The sequence below is a fragment of the Mirounga angustirostris genome, unplaced genomic scaffold (assembly GCF_029215605.1).
Source record: "Mirounga angustirostris isolate CCGP_5_RB_7025 unplaced genomic scaffold, mMirAng1.0.hap1 SCAF_2, whole genome shotgun sequence".
Lineage (NCBI taxonomy): Eukaryota > Metazoa > Chordata > Mammalia > Carnivora > Phocidae > Mirounga > Mirounga angustirostris.
This window is the reverse complement of record NW_026991710.1, coordinates 22,417,231-22,430,456: the sequence shown is the minus strand read 5'-3', so window position 1 is coordinate 22,430,456 and position 13,226 is coordinate 22,417,231. Positions and strand designations below refer to the sequence as shown.

Genomic DNA, 13,226 nt, shown 5'->3' with positions numbered 1-13,226 from the left:
GATATCAATTATTAACTCTCATGTGACCATCATTTCATTTTACTCACCTGCAAATCTTAAATACATCTGACTAGTAGAACATGAATCACTACTGTGCATCTGAGCTGCAAGGAATTTTGGGGAAAAAAAACTCTGACTTGTAACTCCGCAGGGCAAGGTTCAAAATGAGGATTATTTCTAAATATAGACAAGGTGCTTACAGATGTTAGACCACTGCAAATCACAAATGTCCATTAGTGCCCGGGTCTTAATATTGGCCAAACATTATTTAATATATGCACTATGTACACTTCTTCCCTATTTAAACTTCCAAAAATAGCATGCATTCAAACAAACAGAACTATTCTTTATACAAATAAAAAGTGATCACCATTTCTTATAAAGAAGTCAATTCAGTCACTAAATCTACAAGTCTAAGATTTCTGAGTAATATCCATTCCTCCTATAAAGCAGTCAAAACTGAGTCTAGATATTTTTTAACTTACAGGCAAAATAAAGTTAACCTCTATGCAATACTACTCAATACAGATACTATATAAAACAGAAGGAGAACTAAAGGGAGGTAGATGAAACATTTAGATAGACGGATAGAGAGATGGAAAGAGATATAGATAGATTAGATAGACTGATCAGTAGATAGATAACTAGATAATAAGAGATCGGTAATAAGATAGATACCATATTCCTTTTTTATGCAGCTGATTAAAAGACCATAGTTGGTATCGAGACTACTTTTTTCAATATACACCTCATGTTCACTTTGTTCTCAGCTAGTAGCTCAGTAGGTCAATGTTACCTGGAACGGTTACTCAAAACTAAATTTCCTAAGGGAGTCCTTGGCTATTTTACATTTATTGTGATGTTCTTACTATCCATTAACTTTTCCAAAAGACATGAGGCTACTCAAAGTCATCTCAGAGGATCCTCTAGGTTTATTTCTAATGTTTTTTTTTTCCCCAGACTGGGTTAATAAAAAGTCTATATACCCTTGACAATCAAAATCAATTATCCAGCCAACAGAATAATCTTTGTTTTCCCTTTTTATTCCAGTGGCAGGAAGTTTGAAATAACCAGGTGTAAGTTTTAGCTGTCAATTAAATAGAATTGTGTTGTGTCATTGGGTAGTAAAAACTAGCAAATCCCAGAGTTATGAAGGTTTGAATACGAACAGAATCATAAATAGTGCACCTTTTAAGTGTTTGATTTAGTACCAATCTCTACATTTTATCAAGGATGCAGTCTTGAGTTTGGCTTACTATCTTGACATGAAAAAGAAACACTCCAGAAATTCCTGCCTAGTTGCTTGTGCCATCCTATAAGTCTAAGAGTTAATGTGTATACAGTCAATTGCTGATTATATTTCTTCTAACCATACATTAGAGATTGAGATCTAGCCACAGAATATATTTATAGACTAATTGGGCCATTTTGAGGGACACTTGGTCCAAACTCCATATACCACCTGACCCCCCAAAACCTATAAACTGCAGTTTTGCACAGTTAAACTAGGAATTGGTATTAATTCAGAATCACTGTCAGTCACTGAGTATTCCATGTACTTGGCTCTTCTCTGGGCACAATTACCCTAGTTATAGGTCTCTTTGGAGAAAGCCAGCTGGAAGGTTTATAGACTGCTTGTGCAGCATTGTTCCAGACACCTTCCTCAAGGTTATTCAAACTGTCTTTTTCCATACTGCCTCTTAAAATTCTCAAGAATCTCTGACTCTTAGATAATGAGACTAATTAGATCTCTTTACATAAAAAAAATTCTTAGAGATTTATTTTTATGTTCCGTTTCCTTTGGTACTAAGTACAAATGCAGTTAGTCACAGCCAAGGATCACTGTGGATCAGGTCATCGTGGCTGCCATCCTGGTTCTGAAACCTATTTGCATAACTACACCTGCTTTGTAGCGCTTAACACTAATGGTGGCCAGGTGGGTATAATTACTCAAGTACATTTCAGAGCCACAGTGACGGAGCCCTCTGCCACCTAAAAGTTCATCTCCGTTAAAATCATAAAGTCAGTTTCAAGGCATCACCTACCAACTGTATCTCTGGCTTACAAAGGACAGCAATTCCAGCCTTTCCTCAATGATGCTAGCCCTCACTGAAAAGTGTTAATTCCCACTGCCATGAGGAGGAGGACATTTTGTTTGCCCTCTGGGAAATGACAAGTAGGTTGTACATGCAAAGTTTATTCTAGTAAAGTATTCCTATTCCTACAACTCTTTAGGTACCTCCTACACTATATCAAAGAGTCTTTGTCATCATAACTTTATTTACTAAGTAATAAACTCTAGGTAGCCAAAAGCAATTTTCTAGAGTTATTTTAGGAAGCTCACAGAGTCTCAAGAAGGGGTATAAATCCACTCTGAAGCTCAGCAGTCAGATGTGCCCAAGCAATAGGGTTGCCGGATTTAGCAAGTTAAAAGAAAGGCACCAACTTAAATTGAATTTCAGGTAAACAACAGATACTTCTTTTCTTGAAGTAAAAGTAACAATATTTGGGACATACTTATGTTAAGAAATTATTATTTATATGCAATTCAAATTTAACAGGGCATCCTGTACTTTAACTGGCAGCCCAGCCAAGCACATGGGAGGTTTGCTAATCACAACATATGTCACTGTTTCTAGGCAACTATAATCAAAATTAAAAGCCAAAACCTCCACTATTGTCTCCCTTGAAGAACCAGATCGATTTTACAATACATTCTTTAGAAGATTTATTCTCTCATATTACTCACTGTTGAATCTGTTTTGTTAGTTCATCTGGTGGTAAAACCTAAGATATATGCATGAATCCCAGTTCTGCAGGAGCCTGGCAATGAAAGTTTTCTGTTTTCTGCCCTGGGAAGATAAGAGTCACAAACTGAACAATTTCAAAATAGAGAGGGTATTCAAAGGTAAAGGGTAGCTAAACAAATGAAGGTCCAGTACACTGGGCACCTGGCAGTTGGAAATATGAGTCTAGATAAATTAGTCCATTAGGTGCAATTAGAGTGAGATATTTGTAACACAAATATTTTAAAGTTAAATAAGTAGTTTATGTTAAAATAATAATTAAAATATCTCTTTGCTAATTCTCCCACACTGGCAAATTATTCACCATTCATGGATTGTCAGTTCTCTCCATTTTAGATTATTCAATGAAGAAATATTATACCAACTCGCTGAAAATAATTTCCTAATAAAGAAACAATTAAGCCTTTAAATGTGTTATTTTCTTCCAAATGTCCAAACGCTTTTTCTAACTCACTTTATTTTTAGATAAAGAGAATAAATTATATAATTATAGAAAACTCCTGAGCTCTTCTATTTTATCTTTGTATAGTGCATGAATGGTAACACATACGGAGCTTTTCAAAGCAAGCCTAGAGGGTTTGGCATTTAGATCTCTGAGTCACAACTATTAGCTCACTGTGGCATTACATCGGAATATTGTATATCATTCAGGCAATTCGTTTCTATAGTATCTTATACCCAAAGTGCTTATACTTAGAAATGAAAGTAAAATGTCTTCTAATTATTCACAAATCAAATATTAGCTTCATGACTGTTTGAGAGATACACAATTTGGGTTTAAAATATAACTAGACATTATGAAAATTAGAAAGTATCCCAGGGTCCAACTATACTTTACATAGACAGGGATATGAATTATTAGGAAAAATGTGGAAAGAGGTGTGACCACTCAAAGTAGAAATATATCCACAGGATAAACTCTCAGAAAACGGAAGTATTACTGAGACCAAGATTTTTCTTTATGTCTGAACTGCCTATTTATTACTTGAAACAGAATTTGGAGAATAATACTGAGACTGCAAAGTGCCACTCAGCATGACATAAGTTTGGTGATTATTATTAAAACATATATGATGAATAGATTGTAAAAAAAAAAAAATGCCCTCACTCTTCCCCTGTTGTGCCAACATCTCCAGCAATGTGAAGCCATCAAAAGCTGGAGTCCATTTCCCTACCTCACTGAATTCAGGCTGACCTTGGACTTGTTTTGGCAAAAATAACAAAGCTGAAATGACAGTGATCTTGGTCCAAATCCATTAAGAGATATTGCACATTTCTGTTCATTTTCTTGGGTCTGTGCCACCAACATTGAGCAAGCCTGGGCTATCCTGCTGGAGAATGAGAGATCATGTAGAGATGATGTCAAAGATGTCAACTGAAATAATTCTAGACCAAACAACTCTTCACTTACCAACCAGCTGACTTGTGCAATTATGTGAGTATAAGTACATTAGGTTGTTTAATATTTTGTTACAGCTCACTGATTCTCTGTGTATTTTAGTTTTTCCATTTTTTTCCCCTGTTTTCCATCTTGTAGTTACTGTTTCTATGTCTTCAAATTCAATAATACTGTGCAGTGTCTAATCTCCTCTTGATACTAGGGTATTTTATTTTTCATCTCTAGTAGTTTGATCTGGGTCTTTTTATATCTTTTGCTTCTTCACTCAGCATGCTCATGCTTTCCTCTATTTACCTGAGCATATGGAACGTATTTATAATAGCTTTTTTATCATTCCTATTTGAAATTCTATTATCTGTATCAAATCTAGTTCTATTTCTATTGACTGATTTTTCTTCTCCTCATGGGTCATATTTTCATATTTTTCATGCTTGTTAATTTTATTGAATGTGATTGAGAATTTAATGTTTTTGTGTTGGAGGTGTGTGTGTGTGTTTCTTTAAATACTTTGAGGCTTCATCCCATGATGCAGTTACTCGGGACTAATTTGAACCATTATTTCCAGGCTTGCTTTTAGGCTTTCTGAAGCAGTTCCAAAGAAGCATTTAATGAAGAGTGAATAATGCCCAAGTACTAAAGCAATTCCCTTCTGAAATCTCTACCACTGCCCTTTGTTTTAGGAGGTCTCTCCACTCTGGTGAGAACACAAATTATTCCTGGCCCTGTATGATCTTTTTGTGCCTCATTCTTCCTATATGCCTTTCCCTGGTTTCAGGGAGCTTTCTCATAATACCTGTACTTAGTAATACTCAGGTAAAGACTTGAAAGGAACTCTCTTTGGTTCTTTGCTCTCTTTGTGTGCGGCTCTCTTTCTGGCACTCTGCTCCATTAATTCTAGACAACTCCACAAACTCAGACACTCTCACCTTCACACAAGGAGATTGGTGGGCTCTATGTGGGTATGCCCTTCCTACACTTTCATATTGGGCACATGCAGAGCTCACTTCATTTGTTTTCCTTTTTGCAGGGATCACTATCTTCCATAGCTTGCTGTTCAATATCCAAAAACTATTATTTCATATATTCTATCATTTGTTTTGTTTTTAAGACATGGGGGTAAGTTTGATTTTTTAACATCATCATGATCAAGTGGAAGTCCCTTTTATTCATTTTTCTTTCAATAGATTCACTTACTTGACAAATGGTCATCAATTATAATTTGTGATGTAAGTTATTTTTCCAATCAACCTAAATAGTAATCTCCTTGATGGCAATGATATTTTTTCACTTTAGTATATATCAAGGTTATTGTAGTGGGCAAATAAACTAAATTTGCCAGTATAAAAATAAAAGGAGAAAACTTAGTGGAAGAATATTTATGGCACCTGGAATCAACAAAAGGATTGGATAAATAGCAGAAATTCAGGGAACCCTGAAAGCTTGGTTGCAGGTCTGTATCCAAGGTCAGTCTACATGATATCACTGTGGTTGTAGGAGGGACAGAAGAGCAAGGATCTGGCTATATTGGCTTCTGAAGTGGAAATATTCAATGCCCTTCTATTCAGACTTTACATAGATCAGGTTACATATATAATAGAATTAAGTTGGGTGCTGGGCAGATAGCTTTTATGTCCTGAAAGAAAAATAATGAAAGAATATAGGCCCTATTTCATTACTCTTCAGAAATTCTTCTTAAATGAACCAGTCATATTCCATTTTATAACTTCAATCCAACTAATTGAGACAATCAAAAAAGAGAGTTTCTTCTTTTATACAAAAGCCCATTACAAATTTAAAGATTATCTCATTGAAGAGTTTTTAACATCCTTATCCAAGTTAAGAAGATGTTGAACATAGTTAGCAACATGCCATATTTAAGTTTGATGGATATTTACTGTGTTGTAGTTTTGTCCTTTATATTTTTAAATAGTATGTAATGGTGTCCTTATGATAGCTTCATGGTATAGATATGTTTTCTTTGAATGAGATTCCTGGGGGAGATGAAATGACTCACCTTAGATCATACAACTGATAAGCAGAGTTGAGATTAAAACTCATTTTTTTTTTAACTTCAAATCCAGCATTTCTAAAACACTTATTTCTACATGACTTCTCTTTAGGTTGAATATACTTTTTTAAATTATCATTAGTTGAAGTATAATATTGAGGCATAATTGCACACGGCATTATTTTATAAATCACATGTAATGATAAAAATTTACAGAGTAAAATTCATTGTTTTTAGTGTAGAGTACAGATCATACAGTTCTGACTAAATCTATACAGCCAAATAACCACAATGTCAATCAAGATATAAACTATTTCCATCATTACAACAAAACCCCTCTTATCTCCAGTCAATCCCATTCTTCACTTCCTGGTCCTCGGCAATGAATAATTTAATTTGTTTCTTTATAGTTATGTTTTTTTTCCAGAATATCATGTAAATGGAATCACACATTCAAACCCTGATGGCTTCAACAGTGTATTCTTCCAAGTTTTAAAAAAGATACAATACACTAGACATTACATGAAAGTGTACTGAAATATATTGAAATAGAATAATGCATCATGACTAAATAGATTTATTAATAAATTGCAAGCTTTGTCTGCATTCAAAATATCAATGTATTTTATTACTACATTAAGATAAAAAAGAAATATCATACGATCATTTTGATAGATACATGAAAAAAATTAGACAATAGACAAAATCCTGTGTGCTTAAAAATATCACCACTACAACAACTGTAATAACTCTTGGAAAAACTATTTGAAAATTAATAATGAGATCAAAGAAAATCTTATATCTGAATAAAAGGGTATTTACAAAGGGCCTGTAGCAAAAATAAATCCTTGATGTGGTAAAATATGTATTTCTTTTTGTTTGTTTCATGTTTTCATTTAAATTCTGGTTAGTTAACATGCAGTGTAATATTAGTTTCAAGTGTAGAATTTAGTGATTCATCACTTACATACAACACTCAGTGTTCATCACAACAAGTACATGCCTTAATTCCCATCATCTATTTAACCAATCCCTGGCCCATCTCTCCTCTGGTAACCATCAGTTTGTTCTCTATATTTAAGAGTTTATTTTTTGGTTTGCTCCCCCCGCCCCACAATGTTCATTTGTTTCATTTATTAAATTCCACATATGAGTGAAATCATATGGTATTTGTCTTTCTCTTATTTTACTTAGCATAATACTCTCTAGCCCCATCCATGTCGTTGCAAATGGCAAGATTTCATTCTTCTTGATGGCTGAGTAATATTCCATTTTATATATATGAATATATATATATATATTCATATATATATAATCTTTATCCATTTGTCAGTCCATGGACATTTGGGCTCTTTTCATAATTTGGCTATTGTTGATAATGCTGCTATAAACATTGGGGTGCATGTATCCTGCCAAATCAGTATTTTTGTATTCTTTGGGTAAATACCTACTCATGGAATTGCTGTGTCACATGGTAGTTCTATTCTTAACTTTTTGAGGAACCTCCATACTGTTCTCCAGAGTAGCTGCACCAGTTTGCATTCCCACCAACAGTGCAAAGGATTGCCCTTTCTCTACATCCCCACCAACACCTGTTGTTTCCTGTGTTGTTAATTTTAGCCACTCTGACAGGTGTGAGGTGATATCTCATTATAGTTTTGATTTGTATTTCCCTGATGATGAGTGATGTTGAACATCTTTACATGTGTCTGTTAGCCATCTGGATGTCTTCTTTGGAAAAATACCTATTCATGTCTTCTGCCCATTTTTTTCACTGGATTATTTATTTTTTGGGTGTTGAGTTTGATAAGTTCTTTATAGATTTTGGATACCAACCCTTAATAGATATGTCATTTGCAAGTATCTTCTTCTATTCCGAAGTTTGCCTTTTAGTTTTGATTGTTTCCTTTGCTGTTCAGAAGCTTTTTATCTTGATGAAATCCCAATGGTTCAATTTTTGCTCGAGCATTTACTGGAAACACTACATTCTACATTTTACTGGGAAGTCTGGTAAGTGGAATAAAACAGTAAAGAAAATAAGTTTAAAGAGTTTTGAAAGTGAAATAAAATTCATTATTATTAGATGACATGGTTGTATCTGCAAAACAAAAAGATTAGTATTCATCAATGAATTTCAAAATGTTACTATTACAAAAACAAGATAAAAAACCTTATGTCTACATACCAGCAACAACAAATAATTTATTTTCTTCTTAACTTGTAGCAAGAATTACTGTCAAACTCCACTCATTGGTCCAAAGACCCTTGTGGTGATAGTGAAAGACTCATGGGTCATGTAGTACACTACCTATACTCGTGAGTTCACTGGCCAGCCAGCAGCCTAAACTCCAAGTTCTAACAATTGCAGTAGTAACTGAATTTTTTATAATGATAATTCTTCTAAAGACTACTTCATCTAACAACAGTAGAGTACCCATCTGTCTCAAGATCATATAGCACACTCACCAAGATAAACCACATTCTGGGCCATAAAACACACTTCAACAAATTTAAAAGAACAGAAATAATACGATGTCTGCTATCAGAACACAATGGATAAAACTAGAAATAAACAATACAAAGATAATTTAAGATCCCCAAATACATCGAGATTAAACAATACCCTTTCTTAAAAAGATTTATTTATTTTAGAGAGAGAGAGTGAAAGCCCAAGCAGGAAGGGCAGAGGGAGAGGGAGAGAGAATCCCAAGCTGACTTTGCCCTAAGCATGGAGCCTGAGATGGGGCTTGATCTCAAGACCTTGAGATCATGACCTGAGTGGACACCAAGAGTTGGACACCTAACTGACTGTGCTATCCAGATGCCCCTAAACAATACCCTTTTAAACAACACGTGGGTCGAAGAAAAAAAAATCTCAAGACATATTTTTAAAAATTGAACAAAATGAAAATAAAAACATATCAAAATATGTGGGGTGCTTCAAAAGGAGTGCTTAGAGGACTATGTATAGCATTGAATGCATATATTAAAAAAGAAGAATGACCTAAAATCAATAGCCACTTTTACTTTAGGAAACTAGTAAAAGAAAAGCAAGTTAAATCCTAAGTAAGCAAAAGCAAAGAAGGAATTAGAATTAGAGTAAAAATCTATGAAATTAAAAACAGCTTAATCAATACAGTAAATCAATAAAACCAAATTGGTTTTTTGGAAAAAAAAAAAAAATATATATATATATATAAGCCTCTAGCCAGGCTAACTAAGAAAAAAGAAAGAGGATACAACTTGCTAATATCAGAAAAGAAAGAGGTGACATAACTATAGATTCTGTGGATATTAAGAGAGTAATAAAGAAATACTATGAATAATTCTGCACTTACAAATTTGATTGCCCAAACAAAATGAACCAAGTTCTTGAAAGACACATTTACCTAAACTTACACAAGAAGAAACAGACAATATGAATAAACCTATATCCATTAAAGAAATTGAATAAAAAATTAATAACCTTCCAAAACAGGAAGTACCAGACCCTGATAGGTTCACTGGTGAATTCTACAACATATTTAAAGGAAAAAATTATACCAATTCTTGTAATCTCTTTCAGAAAATAGAACCAGAGGAAATACTTCTTCACACATTGTATGAGGCCAGCATAACCCTAAGACCAAAACCAAAGACATTACAAGAAAGCTATCAACCAATACTTCTCATGAACAGAGATATAAAAATCCTCAACAAAATATTAGCAAATTGAATCCAGCAACATATAACAAATTATACAGTATGACCAAGTAGGATTTATTAAAGATATGCGAGTCTGCTTCAACAGCCAAAAATCAATTAATGTATTCCATCACACCAACAGGCTACAAAAAAAATCACATAATTATATTTATAGAAGCCAAAAAAAAAAAAAACTTGGCAAAATCTAACATCTATGATTAAAAACTAAACTAAAATAGGGAATTTCTCAATTTGATAAAGAATATCTACAAAAAAGCCTACAGCTAACATCATTCTAAATGATGGGTTTGAAGCTTTTCCACTAAGATCAAGTACAAGGAAAGGACATTTCCCTTCACCACTCCTTTTCAAAACTGTAGTGGAAATTCTAGCTATTGCAATAAGGCAAGACAAGGAAATAAAGGATGTAAAGACTGGGAATGAAAAAAAAAAAACTGTCTTTGTTTGCAGATAACATAATTGTCCATGTAAACAATCTGAAAGAATCACCAGAAAACTCAGAATTAATATGCAATTATAATAAATTAGCAGAATACAAAGATAATACACAAAAGTCAATCACTTTCTCATAGACCAGCAATGTGTAAGTGAAATTTGAAATTAAAAACACAATACCATTTGAATTTGCACCAAAAAATGAGATACTTAGGTATAAATGCAATAAAAATGTAAAAAATCTATATGAGGAAAATGACAAACTCTGATGAATAAAATCAAAGAACTACATAAATGGAAAGATACTCCATGTTTATGGACAGGAAGACACAAATTGTCAAGATGTCAGTTCTTTCCCAATTGATTACTAAATTTAGTGAAACCTCAATCAAAATCTCAGTAAGTTATTTTGTGGGTATCAACAAATTGATTCTAAATTTTCATAGAGAGAGGCAAAAGACACAGAATAGCTAACATAATACTGAAGGAGAAAAACAAAGATAGAGGATTCATACTTCTTGACTTGAAGACTTACTGTAAAGCCAAAATAATCAAGACAGTGTGGTATTAGTGAAAGAATAGGCAAATATATCGATGGAAAGAGCAGAGCCAAGAAATAGACATACATAAATATGATCTGCTGATCTTTGACAAAGGAACAAAAGAAATAAAATGAATACAAAATACCTTTTCAAATAATGGTGCTGAAACAAGTGGACATCCACATGCAAAAAAAGTGAATCTAGACATAGACCTTACACCCTTCACAAAAATTAACTTAAGAGAAAGCAGAGTTTTTTCCAGACGTGCCTCTCTCCTGGTTTCATGGAGTTTCCTCATAGCATGGCCCCCAAATGCCAGTCTTCGCTCCCGCCTCAAATGAAGAAACCAAGACTACCTCCTGCCCCCAAGCCTCAGGAGACATCGACATCTCAGCACCTGCCTAAGGGAGAAAAAGAACAGCAAGAAGCAATTAAACATATTGATGAAGTACAAAATGAAATAGACTTAATGAACAAGCCAGTGAGGAGATTTTGAAAGTAGAACAGAAATATAACAAACTCTGCCAACCATTTTTTCAGAAGAGGTCAGAATTGATAGCCAAAATCCCCAGTTTTGGGGTAACAACATTTGTCAACCATCCACAAGTGTCTGCACTGCTTGGGGAGGAGGATGAAGAGGCGCTGCATTATTTGACAAGAGTTGAAGTGACAGAATTTGAAGATATTAAATCAGGTTACAGAATAGATTTTTATTTTGATGAAAACCCTTACTTCAAAAATAAAATTAGCTCCAAAGAATTTCAACTGAATGAGTGGTGATCCATCTTCAAAGTCTACCGAAATCAAATGGAAATCTGGAAAGGATTTGACAAAACGTTCAAGTCAAACAGAATAAAGCCAGCAGGAAGAGACAGCAAGAGGAACCAGAGAGCTTCTTCACCTGGTTTACTGACCATTCTGATGCAGGTGCAGATGAGTTAGGAGAGGTCACCAAAGATGATATTTGGCCAAATCCATTACAGTACTACTTGGTTCCCGATATGGATGATGAAGAAGGGGAAGGAGAAGATGATGATGATGATGAAGAAGAAGAAGGATTGGAAGATATCGATGAAGAAGGAGATGAGGATGAAGGTGAAGAAGATGAAGATGATGATGAGGGGGAGGAAAGAGAGTAGGATGAAGGAGAAGATGACTAATGGAACACTGATGGATTCCAACTTTCCTTTTTTAATTTTCTTCACTCCCTGGGAGCAAGTTGCAGTCTTTTTTTTTTCCTCCTCTTGTGCTCATTTGCCCCATTTTTTGAAGTCTCTTTTCTCTCCCTTTATACCATGGTTCTCAACTTATTTCAGGGGGAAATACCTTGAGCAGAATACAGTGGGAAAAGAATCTCTACCCTTTTCTGTTCCAAATTCACTTTTATCCCTTCTTGTCTCAACAAAAACTTTATGGAATCAACACCACCGTGCTCTGTGGGAAAAAAGAAAAACCTTCTGCTCCCTTAGCTCTGCTGGAAGCTGGAGGGTGCTAGGCCCCTGTGTAGTAGTGCATAGAATTCTAGCTTTTTCCCTCCTTTCTCTGTATATTGGGATCAGAGATTACACTGTGTCTCTATGTGAATATGGACAGTTAGTATTTACCAACATGTACCTGTCTACTTTCTCTTGTTTAAAAAAAAGAAAAAAGAACTTAAAAAAAATGGGGTTATAGAAGGTCAGCAAAGGGTGGGTTTGAGATGTTTGGGTAGGTTAAGTGGGCATTTTGACAACATGGCTTCTCCTTTGGCATGTTTAATTGTGATGTTTAACAGACATCCTTGAAGTTTAAGATGACACTTTTAAAATAAAACTCTCTCCTAATGATGACTTGAGCCCTGCCACTCGATGGGAGAATCAGCAGAACCTGTAGGATCTTATTTGGAATTGACATTCTCTATTGTAATTTTTATTCCTGTTTATTTTTAAATTTTCTTTTTGTTTCACTGGAAAGGAAAGATGATGCTCAGTTTTAAACGTTAAAAGTGTACAAGTTGCTTTGTTACAATAAAACTAAATGTGTACAAAAAAAATTAACTCAAAATGGATCATAGACCTAAATGTAAAATGCAAATCTATAAAGCTCTTAGTAGATAATATAAGAGAAAATCCAGATAACTTGGGTACAATGATGTCTTTTTAGATATAGCACCAAAGGCACAATCCATGAAAGGAAAGGTTGATAAACTAGACTTCATTAAAATGTAAAACTTCTTCACTGTGAGTGATAATGTCAAGAGAAGGACAAGACAAGCCATGGACTGTGGAAGGATATTTGCAAAATATGCATCTGATAAAGGAGAGTTATCCAAAAATCAACAGTAAAAAGGT

General features: G+C 34.2%; 1 non-coding gene and 1 pseudogene across 1 annotated transcript; one reads left to right on the top strand and one right to left on the bottom strand.

Moving 5' to 3' along the window:
- Window positions 1-8,430: 8,430 nt before the first annotated feature.
- Window positions 8,431-8,583, bottom strand: LOC123849156 (small nucleolar RNA SNORA62/SNORA6 family). The gene has a single exon (XR_006791982.1). It is a non-coding gene; the product is annotated as a small nucleolar RNA SNORA62/SNORA6 family (small nucleolar RNA).
- Window positions 8,584-11,197: 2,614 nt separating this feature from the next.
- On the top strand, window positions 11,198-12,913 carry LOC123847663 (protein SET-like; annotated as a pseudogene).
- Window positions 12,914-13,226: the final 313 nt, after the last annotated feature.